This window comes from Vulpes vulpes, chromosome 7 (genome assembly GCF_048418805.1).
Source record: "Vulpes vulpes isolate BD-2025 chromosome 7, VulVul3, whole genome shotgun sequence".
In the NCBI taxonomy this organism is placed as follows: Eukaryota; Metazoa; Chordata; class Mammalia; order Carnivora; family Canidae; genus Vulpes; species Vulpes vulpes.
In genome coordinates, this window is record NC_132786.1 from 29,823,028 (window position 1) to 29,845,310 (window position 22,283).

Here is a 22,283-nt window from a genome sequence, read left to right on the forward strand (position 1 = left end):
TGCAGTTCTGTGGTCACTTATAGGTATTGTTCGATCTTACTAATAAAGCTGAAGCAAAAGCAGAAACCATATCGTTCTTTCTGATGATCAAAAGGAGAAAAGAGTTCAGGAGTTAGTGTTCAGTACATTATTAGAATGCAGCTTTGTCATCCAGCTTATCAGTACTTGAAATAACTTTTTAATGATGCATTACTTTGCATCTTAGAATAGTTCTCCCACTATTCTTTCCTAATTACATCATGATTTGTTTTTCTTTTTTTGACATGATTAGTTTTATAAGAATACAGCCTCCTTATAATAAAAATAAGGGAAACTGAAACCAAAATTGCACAGCAAAAAGAACACTTGTTTAAGCTTCTTCAAAATGAATGATTCATAAGGCTGATATTTCTGAAATCAGGCCCAAGGCAAAAGAAACAAATTTAAAAAATATCGTGTTAGGTTATCATATCTATATTGAAGCCAAAAATGCCATAAAACTTTTAAGAATTAGAGAATATGTGGTTATTCCTACATTTTTTCACTCTTTATAACTGAATATTTTTCATGGGTGAGTCAAAACAGATACATGTAATGAAGTTTCAGATAATCCTGTCTTGGAAAAGTTTCTGAAGATTTATTTTTGTAAGAAACATGTCTTGATAAAACATTTGCTTGACTCTACTTATCCAACTACTTCATTAAATCTGTCCTACTTTGGGGGCGGCTGGGTGGCTTAGTTGGTTCAGGATCTGACTCTTGACTAGCTCAGGTCATGATCCCCGGGTCATGATTTCATGGTCATGAAATTGAGTCCCACTCCAGGCCCTGTGCTCAGCCCTCTTCCTCTGCCCTACCCTTTCTCGTGCACACTTGCACATCTTTCTGTAAAATCAATCAATCAATCAATCAATCAATCTTTAAGAAAAAAAAAGATTCACACTACCTTTGACTGCGGAAACAATAATATTGTAGTATCCTACTTTATTCTCTACCTATTTATCTCTACCTTCACACTTACACCCTTTTTATATCTTTGAAACTACATTCTCAATTGATTCTCAGTCCTCATTTATCTTGATTTTTCTCCAGCAATAAGCACATCTCATTGAAAATCTCTTTTGATCTGGTGTCAGAAAAACATTTAAAAAATTTTTTTTCACTTACAACCCTGAGATCGAACTGAAGACAGACACTTCACTGACTGAGCCACCCAAGGGATCCCCAAAATCTTTAAATTTTAAAATTAGAAAAAATACATTAAGTTATTTTCAAAGGAGCTAAACACACTGGCAGTTAAATTCTCTAAGAAACTAATGAAACCTGAAGACAATGGAATAATATATTAAAAGTGCTGAGAAAAAAATCAAGTCATAAATTATATATTCACAGAAAATAATACTCAAGAATGTAAATAAAATAAAAATATTTTCAGTTAACCAAACAAAAGATTAGAATCTATTACCAGCTAGCCCACAGTCAGGGAAAAATTAAGGTTTTCTGTTTGCATGTTTGTTTTTGTTTTTTTGGTTTTTTTGCATGTTTGTTTTTGAAGAGGAAAACTAATTTCAGAAATAACAACAAATGAAAAATAATAACCATAAGTCATTGTGGAGTTTTATCTGGATAGATTGATTGAATTAAAAATATACATCAACAGTATAAATATGAAGAGAGATAGAAATGTCATTAAATTCCTTGTGTTTTCTGTAAAGAAAATAAGAACTAATTTATAAGGGTTTTGAAAATTTACATGCATGTTTTCATCGCTAAGGCTACCAACAGATAAATGATGTAACAGTGAAAATCAACAAGCCAATAGATGGGAAAAATTGATTAACAAATCTTAATACAACAGGCAACATTTTAAAAAAAGTTACAAAGGGTGTCTGGGTAACTTAGTTGGTTAAGCATCTGATTCTTGGTTTTGGCTCAGGTCATGAGATCAAGCCCCATGTTAGGCTCCATGCTTAGTACAAAGTCTGCTTTGGATTCTTTCCCTTTTATCTCTCCCTACCCCTTTGAGCCTCTCCCACTCACTCTCTCTCTCTCTTTCTCTACAAATAAATGAATAAATAAATAAATAAATAAATAAATAAATAAATAAATAAATATTAAGAAAGAAGAAAAAAGTTTAATTGTGGATTGAAAATCATATATATCAGTAATTACATTATATGTAAATGAATGAAAACTTCCAATTTAAAATTACAAAGATTATTAGACTGCAGTTTTGAAACATTATTTTATATGATGTTTAAAATGTAAAAATCAAAAATATAAGGATGCATAAAGGCTAAAAATAAAATAATAAAAATAAATATTATGCAAACACTAATAAAAATATCTATTATAGCTATATAAATATTAGGTAGTGTATATCGAGGCAACAATATTAGAGATTGTATTAATCAGAGTTCTCCAGAGAAACATCCCATAAGGAGATATTTTAGATAAGATAGATAGATAGATAGATAGATAGATAGATAGATAGATGATAGAGATGGATGATAGATGATGATAATGATGATAGATGATACATACATACATACATACATAAACAGATTTCAAGAAATGGGCTTACATATTGTGGGGGCTAGGAAGTCTGAAATCTGGAGGGCAAGCCAGCAAACAGGAAACTGACAGGATCTAATATTGCAGTTCATAGGCAGAATTTCTCCTTTTGAAGAGGAACCTAGGTTTTTGCTTCTATTTCCTTACAACTGATTCAATGAGGCCCACTGAAGTTATCACACTTAATCTCTATTATTTAAAGCCAACTAATTATAGGTATTAACATCTGCAAAATATTTTACAACAACTTATATTAATGTTCAATTGAATAAGTGGGTACTATAGCTAGACCAAGTTGACATAAAACAATCACAGAGATAAAAGGGAAATACTTTATAACACAAAGTATTTAATTTACTAGGAAGATACAATACTAAATTTTCTATACATTAAATAATATAATCTCAAACTATGTAAAGCAAAAACGGATGGAGATGGAATACAAAAGACAGAGAGATAAACCGATAATTACCTTGCAAATTTTTTAAATTTAAAAGCTCACTGGGGATCCTTGGGTGGCTCAGCGGTTTGGCGCCTGCCTTGGGTCCAGGGCGTGATCCTGGAGTCCTAGGATCAAGTCCCGCGTCGGGGTCCTTGAATGAAGCCTGCTTCTCCCCCTGCCTGTGTCTCTGTCCCTCTCTCTCTCTCTCTCTGTGTGTGTGTCTCACATTAATAAATAAATAAAATTTTTTAAAAAAATAGATAAAAGCTCACTAACAGAATAGTTAACCCCAAATCATTAAACATATTATCAATTTTAAAAACAGGATTAATTAACTTGAACTAATTAAGATGTATAAAATATCAAACTTATCAATTTCAAAATACATATTATTTTCAAATACATTGTAATATTTACAAAAATTGGCCATATATGTGTATGCAGGTCCATAATCAAGTCTCAAAAATTTCATAAGATTAAATTCTACAGAATATATTTTTAGCCAAGGTAAAATAAATAACAAAAAGTTAACTGGAAAACTCCTGTATGTTTGAAAAAGAAGACATATGTTTATACAATTCATAGGTTAAAAAAATATGAAAATGGAAAATAGAAACTATTTTGACTTGAATAATGGTAAAAAAAAATTTCTAGGATGCAGCTAAAGGCATGTTGAGAGGGAAATGTATAATCTGCAATGCATAAATTATTTTAAAAAAGACTATGCATCCATTCATGATTTTGGAAAAATAATTCATTAATATCAAAAAAAGTGTAAAAGAAAAAAATAATTTGAAAGGAAATAAGTGAAGACATTAATAAGATAGAAAAATATTTACATATATTTGAAAAAATATGACCCCTGATAAAAATAATAAAGAAAAAATTAAGATGCAGATATCTAATGTCACAAATAAAAAAGGGAACATCACTACAATGCTACAGTTAATTCAAGTGCATTAATATTCAAGTGAGAGTATGAACCACTTTTTTGTTGTTGCAAATTTTAACTAAAAAGAAGTGCAAACTATATGGAGTAAATATGTGTTTTCTTAAATTTTTTTTGAAAAAATGCCATGTAAATCAAATAGTCATCAATATTTTAATTATGAAATGCTTAAGTAACTTTTTTCTAAACACTTTATAAATGCTAATTCGTGTCATCTTTGCAATCATCCTAAAAGGTATGTATGCTATTCTCTTCTTCCTAATGAGAAATATAAGACATGCAGGATTTACGTAGTTGTGTCAAGTTCACAAAATAAGTGTGGAAAGACAAGATTTGAGTTTAACCAGAGTCCATACTTTTTTTTTTTAATTTTTTTTTATTTATTTATGATAGTCACAGAGAGAGAGAGAGAGGCAGAGACACAGGCAGAGGGAGAAGCAGGCTCCATGCACCAGGAGCCAGACGTGGGATTCGATCCCGGGTCTCCAGGATCGGACCCTGGGCCAAAGGCAGGCACTAAACCACTGCGCCACCCAGGGATCCCCAGAGTCCATACTTTTAAAACCATTATGCTATGGAGCCTCTCTTAAGAGATTATAAGACATTGTTTTTGTTTTTTGTTTGTTTTCATTCTTGGGTTTAACAAATGACATGAATTTCCAGGAGATGATTTTTGTGAATTAGAATTATCGTGAATTTAATTGAACATTATCCTCTGCTTTGAGCTTCAACCAAAATTCTGAGATAATAGGAAATTATCACTAATTTTTAAAATCAATTCATAAACGCATCTGTGGAAGTATCTGAGTTCATTAATTGATTCTCATGTCAAGAGGAATGCCAGGTTGCCAACTCAACCATCTAAATATTCTACCGAATAGATCCTATAATATTTTGCATAGAGGTCAAGAGTATAAAAGAAGCCAAGTATTGTGAAAAGTAAATATATAAACGCTGGGCTCGGGAACATATTGTTGAGAAAATCTTTTAACTTATCACTGTATCTTTCACTATTATTTGTTTTTTGTTTTCTTTTTTACATTTTAAATATTTTTATCATGAAATGTTGGTAAAGACAAGAGAACATATAAAGATTATCTTTAGGGTAGCCCTGGTGGCCCAGCGGTTTGGCGCCACCTTCAGCTCGGGGTGTGATCCTGGAGGCCCGGGATAAAGTCCCACATCAGGCTCCCTGCATGGAGCCTGCTTCTCTCCCTCTCCCTCTGCCTGTGTCTCTGCCTCTCTCTCTTTCTCTCTGTCATGAATAAATAAAATTTTTAAAAAAGATTATCTTTAAATTATAATAAATAATAAAAAACCAGACCTATAGAAATAGAACATCACCAAATACCCAAATTGGATGCTCTTTTTCAATCACATTCCTTGCGACTCCCATTCCTATTTCAGAGAAACAGCATCTTGAATGCATGTGTGTTGATTTTTTCTATTAAACTTGTTGAGCATAGTTGACACATGTTACATCAGTCTCATTGTACAGCATAGTGATTCAACTAGTTTATATATGTTATACTCCCCACAAGTATAGCTACCTACTGTCTGTTACAACATCATTGACTATATTCCTTATGATGTGTCTTTTATTTCCATGACTTATTCATTGCATAGCTGGAAGCCTGTATCTCTCCCACTCCCTTTCACCTATTTTGCCCACCCCCTACCATGCTCCCCTCTAGGAACCACCAGTTTCTTCACGTATTTTTATGTTTAATTCTGATTTTTGTTGTATATTCACTTTTTTAGATTCCACACATGAGTGAAATCATATAGTATCTGTCTTTCTCAAGTCTATTTCACTTAACATTATAGCCTCTAGGTCCATCTATGTTGTCATAAATGGTATGATCTCATCCTTTTTTATGGCTACATGATATTCTTTGTGTGTGTGTGTGTGTACCACATCTTCCTTATCACAATACCAGATTTCAAGATATACCATGAAGCTATAGTAATAAAAATAGTATGGCACTGGCACAAAAATAGACACCTAGATCAGTGGAATAGAGTAGAGCATCCAGAAGTAAACCCACAATTATCATGACAAAGGAAGAAAGAATATACAATAGAGAAAACACAGTCTCTTTAGTAAAGGATGCTGCAGAAATAAGACAGCTACATGTAAAAGAATGAAACTGTACCACTTTCTAACACCATACACAAAAATAAACTCAAAATGGATTAAATATGTAAATGTGAGACCTGAAACTATAAAAATCCTAAAAGAGAGCACAGGCAGTAATTTCTCTTACTGTTCCTAGTAACATTTTTCTAGATATGTCTTCTAAGGCAAGAGAAACAAAAGCAAAAATAAACTATTGAGACTACATCAAAATAAAAAGCTCTACACAGTGAGGAAAACCATCAACAAAACAAAAAGGCAATCTTCTGAACGGCAGATGATATATCTGTTAAGGTCTAAATATACAAAATATATAGAGAAATTATACAATTGAATATCAAAAATATGATATAAACATCATATATGTTCAATATGTTTGAACATCAAATAATATGATTAATAAAATGGGCAGAGGACCTGAATAAATATGAATGCATTTTTTAACTACTACTTTCATTTTTTTTAGTTTTACAAAGTTTGCTTGTAATTTTAAACCATGTGTTGTTTACTATTACTTGTTTTTGAAAATTGTGAAAATGATATTCTATTGCATGTTTCACAGTTTCTTTTTTTCAACGATCATTATCTTTGTAGCATTCATCCATATTGATATGTTTGTCATTAAATTTCACTGCTTTATTGCATTCAGTTTATAAATATGTTACACTTCACTCATTTTCATGTTTCTGTACATAAGTTCTATTTCTAGATTTTTGTTTCTTTTAAATTGTTTGTTTACTTGTTTTTGCTATGAAGAACAATGTTGCAAAAATCCAATGAATCTATAAAAGTGTTGATATAAAGCAGAATTTTTCAACCTTTGTCTCATTCACATTTGGGCTGAGTCTCTGTTGGTTTGGTGTGGAGCTGTAGGGTGTCTAACAGCATCCCTGGCCTCTACACACTTGATGCCAATAGTGCCTTCTCTGTCTAATTTTAATAGCCAAAAATGTCTCCCACCATTGTCTAATGTCCCCCAAGGGCAAAACTTGCACTTGACTGAAGATGACTAAAGATATACATGTGGAAGAGGTGAACTAATGAATATAAAGATGAGAATGTGCCACTTTCTACAAGATAATATTTCCAGAACATTTCCAACCAATAGTGTGTGAAAATATCTAATCATATTTTTGTTGAGATATACTTCAACCTCATCAAATATTTGTTAGTGTTTGTAATTTTCACTTTTGCCCATCTGGCTAATGTAAAATTGTATTTATTTGTGTGTATGTCCTTTTTAAACTCATATTTCATTTTTTGGAGAATTAGGTTTAACAAAGAATTGATCAGAAACAGCAGAGTTCCCACATATCCCCTCTCCCCAGTTCTATCCGATTCCATACTGTTTCCCTATTATTTATGTTGTGCATTGGTCTAGTGCCTTTGTTAAAGGTGATTAGGGTTTTGGGACGCCTGGGTGGCTCAGCAGTTGAGTGTCTGCCTTCAGCCCAGGGCATGATACTGGAGTCCTGGGATGGAGTCCCACATTGGGCTCCCTGTAGGGAGCCTGCTTCTCCCTCTGCCTGTGTCTCTGCCTCTCTCTCTGTGTCGCTCATGAATGAATAAATAAAATATTTTTAAAAAGATGATTGGGGGGGTGGGGGTGAATGGGTGATGGGCACTGAGGGGAGCACTTGACGGGATGAGCACTGGGTATTATTCTTTAAGTTGGCAAATTGAACACCAATAAAAAATAAATTTATTATAAAAAATAAAAATAAAATTGAGGTGGTAAAACAAAAATAAATGAATGAATGAATGAATAAATAAATAAATAAATAAATAAATAAATAAATATGATTAGGGTTTATTCTTTATGTTGTTCATTCCATGGATTTCAATAAATATATAATCAAAAGTGTCCATCACTCTGTCAACCAAACTTCTGTCAACCACTATCTTTTTATTGCTTTATACTTTTGCCTTTTCCAGAATGTCAGATAATTGGAATCATATGACATGCAACCTTTTTAGAGCTTTTTTTTTTTTGAACTTTGCTGGTGAGAATAACTATCTATTCAGATTGCTAGTGAGGTTAATCATCTATTCAGATGTTTAAGACAAGCTGTATTTTCTACTCTGTGAAAGAATTGTGTCTTTTGGCTAATTTTGATTGGAGATGTTTCTGGTTACTCATTGATCTGTAGTTCTTAATATTTTCTATGCTAATTCTTATGCAATAGTGCGTTGTAGATAAACACTTCTCAAATTATTTATGGTAAAGGACTAGATATCTTTTTTATTTTCAATCATATAAAGCGTTTACTTTTGAAAAATACAATACAAACTATTTTTTAGAAAAATAACAGAAAATAGATAAAATATAAAATATCACATTTTTATTATTAGAGGGTATTTTTAGATTTTATTTGTTTATTCATGTAAGAGAGAGAGGCAGAGACACAGCCAGAGGGAGAAGCAGGCTCCATGCAGGGAGCCCAACGCGGGACTCAATCCTGGGTCTCCAGGATCACACCCTGGGCTGAAGGCGGTACTAAACCGCTGAGCACCAGGGCTGCCCTTATTATTAGAGTTAACAAATGTACATTTAATTTCCAAAGCATCAATTTATTTCTAAGTATATATAATTTGAAAAAATATTATAAAAACTATATACATTATATATGTTCATGAATAAGCAATTAATGTATTCAGAGAACCACCATTATACTTATAACTTTTTATTATAACATAATTGCAAATAAACAAAGTTAGGAATGATATAGCAGTTATTTACATTAAAAATTTGTAAGCACACTTGAACACTATTTTTTCAATACTTAATTTCACATGGAAACAAAACTTAATAGGTATATCATTCATATACAGGAAAGTACATAAATTTTAAATTAAAGTTTTGTGTTGTAAATGGAAGAGTGACTCCCCCTTGTGGGTTACTTAAAAGCCATTCCAATGCAGCTGTGAAATTACACTCTGAAAGGCATATAAAAGTAAAAGATTTAATTTTAATTACTCACAGGTTCTAAAAATAGAGGTCAAATAGGTCCAGATGGACACAGTCACCAAAAGCCCAAAGTTTGATCAAAGTGTTCAAGGAAGAAACAGACGGGCAATGGGTAAATGCCTTTACTGTCATGAGTGATGTAGTTTGTAGTACCTTGGAAGCATTCACATTGGATAATTATTTTTAAAAGATTTTATTTATTTATTTATTTATTTATTATTTATTTATTTATTTGAGACACAGAGAGAGGGGCAGAGATATAGGCAGAGGGAGAAGCAGACTCCCCACAGGGAACCCAATGGGGGACTTGATACCAGGACCCTGGAATCACACTCTGACCCAAAGGTAGACAACCACTGAGCCACCCAGGTGCCCAACACATTGGATAATTTGAATGTAACTGGATCAATGTGGAAAAAAGGAAAGGGGAAAAATAGACAAGGCATCATGAGATTTATTACTTCAACACACATATTGAGGATGGATACCCAGAAATGGGAAATAGCTAGATATAAGTTCAGAACAAACAGGCCAAAACTAAAACAAAAACAAAACAAAACAAAAAAAACAGGGCAGATGCTGGTATTCAAGGAGCCATTGACAGAATAAATAAGAACTTTACATTATAAGATTAATAAGATTTACTATCTCACAAATTAAGATAGAGAACATTCACATAATTTAGAATGTTCCCTTTGCCTCTTTTCAATCCCTTCTCACACAGTCAGCCACTATTTTAATTTTTATCACTGTAGATTTGTTGTGTCTTGTCTTAAAGTTGATACAAATGGAATCATAAAATACGTATACTTAGGGATATGGCTTCTTTCACACAGCATAATGTTTTGGGGTTCAACCATGTTGCATTATTAACAATTTGTTCTTCTTATTGCTCAATAATTTTTCGTTATATAAATACACCAAATTTGTTCTTTAACCATTCTCCTTAATCATTAGTAAGAATTTAATTTATTTCCAGCTTTTGACAAGTATGAGTAAAGCTTCACTAAACATTTTTCCATATCTTTGTGTGGACATTTGAACTAATTTTTCTTAGATACTTGGCTAAGAGGGGAATTGTTATGTAATATCTTACGGAAACTGTTACATAGTTTTCCAAGATGGTTTTCTATTTTACATTTTCATCAACATTCTGAAATATGTCTCACATTTAGATCTTTCATCCATTTTGAGTTTATCTTTGTGTATGGTGTTTATCTTTGTGTGTGGTGCACGTGGCTGTCCAATTCTCCCAGCACCATTTATTGAAGAGACTGTACTTTTTCCAGTGGATAGTTTTTCCTGCTTTGTCGAATATTAGTTGACCATAGAGTTGAGGGCCCATTTCTGGGTTCTCAATTCTGTTCCATTGATCTATGAGTCTGTTTTTGTGCCAGTACCACACTGTCTTGATGACCGCAGCTTTGTAGTACAACCTGAAATCTGGCATTGTGATGCCCCCGGCTCTGGTTTTCTTTTCTAATATTCCCCTGGCTATCCGGGGTCTTTTCAAGAGTTAAAAATAAAACTGCCCTTCAACCCAGCAATTGCACTACTTGGGATTTACCCCAAAGATACAGATTCAGTGAAATGCTGGAACACCTGCACCCCAATGTTTATAGCAGCAATGTCCACAATAGCCAATCTGTGGAAGAAGCCTCGATGTCCATCAAAAGATGAATGGATAAGTGAGGTATATGTACACAATGGAACATTACTCAGCCACTAGAAACAACACATACTCATCATTTGCTTCAATGTGGATGGAACTGGAGGGTATTATGCTGAGTGAAGTAAGTCAATTAGAGAAGGACAAACATTATATGGTCTCATTCTTTGGGGAAAATAAAAAATAGTGAAAGGGAATAAAGGGGAAAGGAGAGAAGATGAGTGAGAAATATCACTGAGGTTGACGGAACATGAGACACACCTAACTCTGGGAAATGAAAAAGGGGTGATGGAAAGGGAGATGGGCAGGGGGTTGGGTGACTGGGTGACAGGCACTGAGAGGGGCACTTGACAGGATAAGCACTGGGTGTTATGCTATATATTGGCAAATTGGACTCTAATAAAAATTTTTTTTAAAAAATTCTGAAATATGTAGTTGCCCCACATTCTTGCCATTTTCCTTGCTATTTTAGTAGCTGTGATATCACAATGTGGATTCAATTTGCATTTTCTTTAGGATAATAATTGCTATTCAGATAACTTTCCTGATGTGCTGATTATTCAAGACTTGGTAAAATTTTTTAAAATGTGATTTAATTTTTTTCTTTAATATTTTATTAATTTATGAGAGAGAGAGAGAGAGAGGCAGAAACACAGGCAGAGGGAGAAGCAGGCTACATGCAGGGAACCCAATGTGGGACTCGATCTCAGGTCTCCAGGATCACACCCTGGGCTGAAGGCAGCACTAAACCACTGAGCAACCCAGACTGTCCTGATTTAATTTTTATTATTGACTTGTAGGAGTTTTGGATTCATTCTGGATACAAATACCATTTCAGGTACATGTATCCAATCTTTGGCTTTTTTTTTTTTTTTTTACTTTTAAAGATCAATATATCAGCTTTTTTTCATGTTTGGGAAATTTCAGTGTTATATCTAAGAAAACTGCCTACACCGAGTTCATGAAGAGTAGTTTGTTTCTGCTAGAAAATTTTATAGTGTTTGTATTTTGTTTTATGATCTACCTTCAACTAATTTTTATATTATTGAATAAAAATCTTTTCTTTCTTTTTATTTTTTTTAGTATATGAATATTCAGTTGTTCCAACATCATTTGTTGAAATGGCTTTTTTTAAAATGGATTTTTTGGTTATTCCAAATCCTGTGCATTTTTATTTTTCAAAAGTAGAATCAAAGGCCTACTTGGTTATTGATTATCATTGCATTGAATCTTTAGATCAATTAGAAAGGAATTTATAACTTACACTGAGTCTCATAATTTATGAATATAAATATAACTCCATCAATTTAGTTATTTATTCAAATTGTCTAAAAAACTTTTTTTTCATTTTCACATCACATTTTATTTATTTATTTATTTTAATCTTTTTTTAATAATTAATTTATTTTTTATTGGTGTTCAGTTTGCCAACATACAGAATAACACCCAGTGCTCATCCTGTCAAGTGCCCCCCTCAGTGCCCGTCACCCATTCACCCCCACCTCCCGTCCTCCTCCCCTTCCACCACCCCTAGTTCGTTTCCCAGAGTTAGGAGTCTTTATGTTCTGTCTCCCTTTCTGATATTTCCTACCCATTTCTTCTCCCTTCCCTTCTATTCCCTTAGAATTTACTGTGGAAGTCTTGAATAATCTTTTTAAAAATTTTATTCAAATTCAATTAATTAAAATATATTATTGGTTTCAGAGGTAGAAGTCACTGAGTCACCAGCCTTATATAATACCCAGTGCTCATTATATCATGTGCCCCCTCCTTAAATCCATCATCCATTTACCCCCTCCCCTCCAGTAACCCTCAGTTTGTTTCCTATGATTAGGAGTCTCTTATGGTTTGTTTCCCTCTCTGATTTTGTCTTGTTTTATTTTTTCCTATGATCCTCTGTTTTGTTTCTTAAATTCCATATATGAGTGAGATCATATTATAATTGACTTTCTTTGATTGACTTATTTTGCTTAGCATAATATCCTCTAGTTCCATCCACATCATTGCAAATACAAGATTTCATTTTTTTGTTGACTGAGTAATATTCCATTCTGCATATATACCACATCTTCTTTATTAATTCATCTGTCAATGGGCATCTGGGCTCTTTCCATAGTTTGGCTATTATGGGCATTGATGCTATAAATATTGGGGTGCGGTGTCCCTTTGGATCACTACATTTATGGATTTGGGGTAAATGCCCAGTAGTGCAATTGCTGGGTCATAGGGTAGCTCTATTTTCAATTTTTTAAGGAACAGCCATACTGTACCAACTTGCATTCCCACCAACAGTAGGAGGGTTCCCCTTTCTCCACATCTTCGCCAGCATCTGTTCTTTCCTGACTTGTTAATTTTAGCCATCCTCACTGATGTGAGGTGGTATTTACTGTGGTTTTGATTTGTAATTCCCTGGTACTGAATGATGTGGAACGTTTTTTCTTGTGTCTGTTGGCAATTTGAATGACGTCTTTGGAGAAATGTCTGTTCATATCTTCTGCCCATTTCTTGACTGGATTATTTATTCCTTGGGTTTTGAGTTTGATGAGTTCTTTATAGATTTTGGATACCAGCCTTTTATCTGATATGTCATTTGCAAAAATCTTCTCACATTCTCTTGGCTGTCTTTTTTTCTCCAGTGTGCAAAAGCTTATTATCTTGATGAAATCTCAATAGTTCATTTTTGCCCTTGCTTCCCTTGCTTTTACTGATGTGTCTAATAAGAAGTTGTTGTGGCCAAGATCACAAAGGTTGCTGTCTGTCTATGTTTGCCTCTAGAATTTTGATGGATTCCTATCTCACATTTAGATCTTTCATTCATTTTTAGTCTATTTTTGTATATGGTGTGGAAATGATCCAGTTTCATTTTTCTACATGTGGCTGTCCAATTTTCCCAATACCCTTGTTGAAGAGGACAATAATCTCCTTTAAAATAATTTTCTAGCATGTAAGTATGACTGATTTCTACATGCTATTCCTTGACCTTTTCAAATTCACTTAATTGTTCCAATAAGCAGTTTGCATACTCTTTGAGATATTCTGCATATACAATTATGTCATATGCAAAGAAATATTATTTAATTCTCTGCTTTGATTCATCTGTCTAATTTAGTACATTACTTAATTCCTCTATGACAACAATGTATAGAATAGATGGAGCCCATGTCCTTGCTTTGTTTTAGAGCTAGGGAAAAGCAATCAATATTTGAATATCAGAATATATATGTGTATGTATACACATATACACATACATATATATATACACACACATATATATAATATTATTTACTTATTGAAGTTTTTTCTATCATGAGTGGAATGAATTTTTTTATTGGTTTTGAGCCTTTATGAACATATTTTGAAATTCATGGAATAGGTTACATTGCTTTTCTACTTAATACTTTATTACTTTTTTTAAACAAGGAGTTTAGTTTTATTTTCTCTGTGCATTTGCAAAACACTTAGGACCAACATAGAAACAATAATAAAACCTCCTGTGAAAATTACACTAAAAAAAAAAAAAAAAAAAAAAAAAGACCCGAGAGGGATTAGTGCCTTAGCTCTAGGGAGCTACAGCAAATCTGATTGGTCTAAGGACAAAGGAATTGAAAAGATATTAGGAAGATAGAACAGGAGGTGAGAGAATTAGAAATTACTGAGGAAGAGGGCCTCGGAGTGGGCCACGAGGGGGAACTGGAGGCCGGGGGGTGGGTCTGGGTGGAGGCAGGGGCCCCCGCTGGTAGCCGTAGGGTTGGGGTCGTGGAGGCCCACTGTATCCATGAGGAGGCATTAGTGGAGGAGGTCCACACATCCCATGTGGAGGCATGGGACATGGGACATGGGTGACCCATGGGAGATCCAAACGGAGGCCCTCGAGGGGGCAAGCCCATTGGAGGAGGTCCAGGATGAGTCATTCCAGGTGGTGGTCGGGGTGGTGGCTGCTCCCCAGAGCCTGGGGGCCCAGCATGTGGGTATCCTAGGCCATGAAGGCCATGGTGGGCCAGCTGCATCTGAGACATCCCTGGATGGGGCATCCCACTCGGTGGGAATGGGTGAGGATGCAAGTGTCCATGTCCAGGATGTCCAGCCCCTGGGGTTCCTGCTGATGGTAGACCGTGTCCTCCAGCACGGGGAGGCATAGGTGGCTGGGGCATGGCTGGGGGTATCCCAGGTGGAAGGGCTCCAGGAGGCAGCACTGGGGGTGGGAAGGACCCAGGAGGAGGCATGCCTGGTGGAGGGAGCCCAGACCCCAACGATGATACGACAGCACTGGGGGCTAAAGGCGGAGGGGTTTTGCAGATGCAAACAGCTGAGGAGGGCGGTCAGCCTGGGAGAGTGGGTTCTGGGCTGCTAGAAGTCGTTCAGCTGAGCCGTGGCGCTCCCCCTTCGAGTCCTTCTTGAAGGCATAGGACACAGTGAGGGGGCGATTACAGAGATACAGAGATACTGCCCGTTCATGGCCTCAATAGCTGCATCCGAAGCGTCAAATGAAGCAAAATTAATAAAGGCATAACCTTTGGAGTTGCCTGTATCAGGGTCCCGCATAATCTTAGGAGTTTGTAAGATGACCCCGAAGGCGCTGAAAGTATCATAAAGCAGCTTCTCATCAATCTCTGGGTCCATTGCCAATGAAAATGTTGGCCCCCACGTGCAGGTTCTTGTTGTGAGCCGATGCCTTGTTCACTCGTATTGGCTCCCCATAGAGTTTGATCATGTTAATGATCTTAATGGCACAGTCAGCATCTTCCTCACTCAGGAATTCCACAAAGCCGTAGCCTTGGTGCTGATCTGTGACTCTATCCTTTGGCATGTGGGTGTTGACTACTGGCCCTGCCTGGAGAAAAAGCTCCCACAGCAGGGGTTCGCTAACCTTCTCATCCAGTCCCCCCAGGTAGACAGTGATCCTGGTTCCGCTCGGAGATCCGCCCCGCTGCCAAGGCGAAAGAGCTCCCGCCGTCTCCAGGCAGCGACCCCCTACTTAATACTTTATTAAGAATACAATATTCTTGAATGTTATAGCTATCTTTCATTCCTAGGCTAAATCTGTCTTGTTCATAATATGCATTTTTAATTTTTTCCTCTTTCTTTCTTTATTAAATTTTTATTCCAGTATAGTTAGCATACGGTGTTATATTAGTTCAGGTGCACAATATAGTGATTTGGCATATCCATATATTACTCAGTGCTCATTAAGATAAGTGTATTCTGGGATCCCTGGGTGGCGCAGCGGTTTGGCGCCGGCCTTTGGCCCAGGGCGCGATCCTGGAGACCCGGGATCGAATCCCACATCAGGTTCCTGGTGCATGGAGCCTGCCTTCTCCCTCTGCCTGTGTCTCTGCCTCTCTCTCTCTCTGTGACTATCATAAATAAATAAAAATTAAAAAAAAAGATAAGTGTATTCTCATAATATATTATTCTTATTAGATATTACTAGGTTTCATTTGCTAATATTTTGTTAATTATTTAAAATCTTATGTTCTGGAGTTTTCTTTCTTTTTTTTTTTCTAGTTTTATTTCTTTTCTTTTTAAGATTTTATTTACTTATTCATGAGAGACAGAGAGAGAGAGAGAGAAGCAGAGACATAGGCAGAGGGAGAAGCAGGCTCCATGAAGGAAGCCCAATGTGGGACTTGACCCCAGGACTCCAAGATCATCTCCTGAGCCAAAGGCAGACGCCCAACCACTGAGCCACCCACGTGTCCCCCTTTTTTCTCTTGTAGTGTCACTGCCAGATTTTAATACCAAAATTACATAGGTTTTAAAAAATAAGCATAGAAGTATTTCTTTTTCTTATATTCTCTGAAGGAGTTTGGGTAAGATTGATATTCTTTTTGCTTTAATTTTTTCATAGAATATACTAATAAGACAGAGTGGGCCAAAGGGTTTATTTTATGGAGAAATTTCAAATTACGGTTTTAATTTATTTAACAAATATGTTGTTATTTTCCATACGTTATTAGGTCAGTTTTGGAAAGTTCTGTTTTTCTCAAAGTTGCCGTACTTGAATCAGCAAAAGGCAGAAAAGGGAAACCTGGACCCTTCTTGCCCTCACAAATATGTTGATTCAACAACATGGATCAATTTCTTTTGTTAGAAATCCAGAAACCTGTTGAAAGATTCTGAGATGGTGGAGGGCTGGGGGAGCCAAAATGAAGACAATGAATTATTTGTGGCACCTTCATCATAATCTCTTCCCCCTACTCACTACCACACAATTAGGCAAAAGTTAGAATTCCCAGCCTATCCCTGAGAAGGGAAGGAGAGGACTGAACCATATGTCCAAATTTCAGACGACTTAGGAGGGTGCCTTAGGGAATGGTTATTGTATTGACTGAGTATGAACACTGATAGAAAGAGCCCCAAGGTGGGGAACACCGAGAACATAGTCAGCAGTTTGCACTAGCCAAAGCACTCCCCCTAGCTCAGCACAGAGAAAGTGAGAACACCCAAATCTTCCTTCTCTCTGGGAAAGGGAAGAGTCAAAGTTTGTAAAAGGGAAAGAGAAAAATAAAACATGTATCTAACATTCAGACTTTTCAGGGAGGTCCCCAAGGGACTGGTTTCAGTCTTGCCTGTCTCTGAGTACTGACAAGATGTAATATACTCTAGATGCCTGGGGACCACTGAAAACACAACAAAAACAACTAGCAGTGTGCTGCTTCTCCAGAGGAACCACAAGATAACAGACACCAGAGGGAGCAAGATATCATATAGTCCTGAAAAAAAATAAATCAGTAAATTATGAATTTACATGGAGAAGTTTAGAGAAAAGATAGATCCACTTAAAGTCTTGAGAAGTCCACCAGAATCTCTAGCCAGGCTAGTTGGTGAAATCTTCCTATGTATGATTCCAGTCCATAGAAACTGAGAAAAGGGACTGTTTTTTTCACATATGCAGATATCAACATTGTTGGGGATATTGGATATGTTTTTTTATTATTATTATTTATTTATGATAGTCACAGAGAGAGAGAGAGAGAGAGAGAGAGAGAGAGGCAGAGACACAGGCAGAGGGAGAAGCAGGCTCCATGCACCGGGAGCCCGGTGTGGGATTCGATCCCGGGTCTCCAGGATCGCGCCCTGGGCGAAAGGCAGGCGCTAAACCGCTGCGCCACCCAGGGATCCCTGTTGGGGATATTTAAAACAAACAAACGAACAAGGGAACAAGGCTCAAATAAAGAAACAAAATAAGTTTCTAGAAACCAACACCAAAGAAAGAGGGGTTTCATTACCTAACAAATAACTCAAAATTATAATCATAAAGATAATCAGAGTTCTGAAAAACAATTTGTGAGTAAGTTAGAAATTTTCAAATAGGCCGCGGCCACCGGCGCGTCCGGCGCTTCCTCTGCGGCAGCCGCAGCTCGGGCCGTGCGGCAGCGCACGCCTGGGTGGCCGCTCTCTGCTTGCCGCGGCCGGCGCCTTCGGCGGCTGTAGGCTGTGCCCGGCGGCCCCGGCCGGCCCCGCTGCGGGCGCTGCGGGCGCTGCGGGCTGCGGTGCCCGGTGCTGCAAGCCGGCGAGCCGGGCGGCATGGGCTAGGACGCGGCCATGGTGCGCCGAGATCGCCTCCGCAGACCCCGCATCGTCTGAGCACAATTTAGGATTTCGAGACCCCGGTATCGCTGTGGCGCAGTTTAGGATTGGAAGACCCTGGTATCGCTGTGGCGTGAGTTACTGCATGGGTGTGACTAGGACTTGGCAGTACCGTGTCACCAAGGCGATGAGGGAGTGGTGGGTGCAGGTGGGGCTGTTAGCTGTGCCCCTGCTGGCGGCCTATCTGCACATCCCACCACCCCAGCTTTCTCCTGCTCTTCACTCATGGAAATCATCGGGCAAATTTTTCACCTACAAGGGACTGCGCATCTTCTACCAAGACTCTGTGGGTGTGGTTGGAAGTCCTGAGATAGTTGTGCTTTTACATGGCTTTCCAACATCCAGCTATGACTGGTACAAGATTTGGGAAGGTCTGACCCTGAGGTTTCATCGAGTGATTGCCCTTGATTTCTTGGGCTTTGGCTTCAGTGACAAACCAAGACCACACCACTACTCCATATTCGAGCAGGCCAGCATTGTGGAAGCACTTCTGCGACACCTGGGGCTCCAGAACCGGAGGGTCAACCTTTTGTCTCATGACTATGGGGACATCGTGGCTCAGGAGCTGCTCTACAGGTTCAAGCAGAATCGATCCGGCCGGCTTACCATAAAGAGTCTCTGTCTGTCAAATGGAGGTATATTTCCTGAGACTCACCGTCCTCTCCTTCTCCAAAAGCTTCTCAAAGATAGAGGCATGTTGTCACCCATCCTCACTCGATTGATGAACTTCTTTGTATTCTCCCGAGGTCTCACCCCAGTCTTTGGGCCGTACACCCGCCCCTCTGAGAGTGAGCTGTGGGACATGTGGGCAGGGATTCGCAACAACGATGGGAACTTAGTTATCGACAGTCTCTTACAGTACATCAACCAGAGGAAGAAGTTTAGAAGACGCTGGGTGGGAGCTCTTGCTTCTGTAACTATTCCCATTCATTTTATCTATGGGTCACTGGATCCTGTAAATCCCTATCCAGAGTTTTTGGAGCTGTACAGGAAAACGCTGCCGCGGTCCACAGTGTCGATTCTGGATGACCACATTAGCCACTATCCACAGCTAGAGGATCCCATGGGCTTCTTGAATGCATATATGGGCTTCATCAACTCCTTCTGAGCTGGAAAGAGTAGCTTCCCTGTATTACCTCCCCTACTCCCTTATCTGTTGTGTATTCTACTTAGGAAGAGATGCCCAAAAGAGGTCCTGGCCACAAACACTATTCTCTCACAAAAGTCCACCTAGACTTACATGGGTGATCAGCATATAGTAAAAAACCCACTGAAGCTCCAGCTAAGGATGGTCCTAACAGTCTGCCCAGTCCACCTCCCATTCTTCTTACAGCTGAGCGAGTATATGGACTTGCCTTTGTGCTTTTAGGAAATCCTGATAAGCACTACTCACAGATAGATACAGAGACATTCTTAAAAATCTTTATAACCCATCTACGGACGTTTCTGAAATATCTAGAAAGGCTCATTTCTGGCCCATCCTTAACTGGAGTCTTACAGTAAAGAATGAGGAGAGGGTGTCTCCTGACCTGTCCTTGAATTACTTTAAGGGCATATGCTTTTTTTTTTTTAAAGTTCTCTAAGCAACACAGCTTCAAGTGAGAGTGAGTCTCCCTTGTCATAACTTGGAATTTCATTTCATTGGCTGCTTTTAATTATAAACATGTTGTTAAAATAGGTTTTGGTTTGAATAATGCAGTATTCTAATAAGTATACTTTAAGACTATGAGTTACCTACACGTATGATATATATTTTTTAAGGATACTAAACCAGCAGATACTCTGGCAGAGTAGTGAACTTTATTAAACAGGTTTAATTTCTGAATAAAGTGAATTAAATCGAAACTATTTACAGAAGTTCCTAAAATCACAGGATATTATAGACCAGTAGCATCCGTGCCAGAGATTTACTGTTATTAGCTAATTCTAAGAGCAAATAACAGTCTGACTCTTCATACCTCAGTGCTTAGAGGCATGTCCCTCCTGAGCTGGAGGGGAGGGGATCTTTGTATAGTCCAGGTTACCATACAGGGATTCCTTTTATGACAACTGCTTAACTTAACTTCTCATTGGTCGTCTCAGAGAGACTTCCTCATGTAGCTCAGTAACTCCTGTACTTAACAGACAGGAAAGTTCCAGAAACTTTAAGAACAAATTCTGAAAGACCTATATGAGCAAATGGTGCTGAATTTTTTTTTTAAGCCACAGCTTCATTGTCTTAGTCGAAACAGGATGATTAAGTGATTATTTTAAATTCTTTTTTTTATTAGCAACTTCAAGTATAACAACTGAAACTGGAATAAGTGTTTATTTTCTATTAATAAAAATGAATTTTGACAAAAAAAAAGAAATTTTCAAATAGAAATAGAAAAAATACAGAAACTTTGGAGCTGAAAAATAAAATAACCAAACTGAATAATTAACTAGAAAGGCGTAAAATAGACTATTAACTAAAAGAGAGAGTCAGCAAACTCAAAGACAGGAAGGACATTTGGAATTATCCTCTTAGAGAAGCAAAAACAAAAAAATAATGAAAAAGAGTGAAGAAAACCTAAAGAATTTATGAGACTTTATGAAAGAGATCAATATGTGCCTTATGGAAGTCCCAAAAGGGGCCACCTGGGTGTCCCAGTGGTTGAGCATCTGCCTTTGGCTCAGGTATTGATCTTGGGGCCCTGGGATTAAGTCCCACATCAGGCACCCTGAAGGGAGCCTGCTTCTCCCTCTGCCTGTGTCCCTGCCTCTCTCTCTGTGTCCCTCATGAATAAATAAAGTCTTTAAAATAAAAAAAACAGTCCCAAAAGGAATTTGAGAGAGAAAGGGGAAGACTGAGAAAAATAATAGCCAATGTCTTTTCTTAATTAAGATGATCATGTGATTTTTTTTTCATTTGTTAATGTGTTATATCATATCAATTAATTTGCATACATTGAAATATCTTTGCATCTAAGAAATAAATCCCATTTGGACATGGTGTATAATCCTTTTAATGTACTAATGAAGTCAACCTGCCACCATGATATTAAGAATTTTCATATCTATATTGATCAAGGATATTTGCCTGTAGCTTTCTTTTCTTGTGTTGTCTTTCTCTGGCTTTGGTATCAGAGTGATACCTGTGCTATAAAATGAGTTTGGAACTGCTTTCTTCTATTTTTTGTAATAGTAATAAGAGTTTGTATTAATTCTCTTTTAAATGTTTGGAAGAATCTACCCAGGAAACCATCTGTTCCTGGGCTTTTCATTGTTAGGAGACTTTTGATTATTGATTCAATTTCCTTATTTGTTATTAGTCTGTTCAGGTTTTCTATTTCTTCTTGATTCAGTTTAGCTTTTGACAAAGTTCAATATCTATTCATGATTAGAACTTTCAACAAACTAGATATAGAAAGAGTTTTCCTTAACACAATAAAGGCCATATATGAAAATCCCACAGATAATATAATCAGTGGGGAAAAACTAAAAGCTTTAACTCTAAGATATAGTACAAGGCAAGAGTACCCACTATCAGTACTTCTATTCAATATAGTATAGGAAGACCTAGCAAGAGCAACAACGAAGAAAAGGAAGAAGAAAGAAAGAAAGAAAGAAAGAAAGAAAGAAAGAAAGAAAGAAAAGAAAGAAAGAAAGAAAGAAAGAAAGAAAGAAAGAAAGAGAGAGAGAGAAAAGAAAGAAGAAAGAGGAAGGAAGAAGAAAGAAGGAAAGAAGGAAAGAAAGAGAAAGAAAGAAAGAAAGAAAAAAAGAAAGAAAGAAAGAGAAAGAAAGAAAGAAAGAAGAAAGAAAGAAAGAAAGAAAGAAAGAAAGAAAGAAAGAAAGAAAGAAAGACATACAAATTGAGTAAAATTCACTCTGCAGATAAGATGATCCATATGTGGAAAACCTTGAAAAGTCAAGAAAAAATTATTAGAGCTAATAAAACTCAGTAGTATGTTATACTAAATAAACTCAGCAAATTTGTAGGATCAGAAACTAGTT

At 36.7% G+C, this 22,283-nt stretch overlaps 2 pseudogenes; one reads left to right on the plus strand and one right to left on the minus strand.

Annotated features, from left to right (window-relative positions):
• Positions 1–14,320: 14,320 nt before the first annotated feature.
• Positions 14,321–15,745, minus strand: LOC112916319 (splicing factor 3B subunit 4 pseudogene; annotated as a pseudogene).
• Positions 15,746–18,312: 2,567 nt separating this feature from the next.
• LOC112924458 (mesoderm-specific transcript homolog protein pseudogene) lies at positions 18,313–20,156 on the plus strand (annotated as a pseudogene).
• Positions 20,157–22,283: the final 2,127 nt, after the last annotated feature.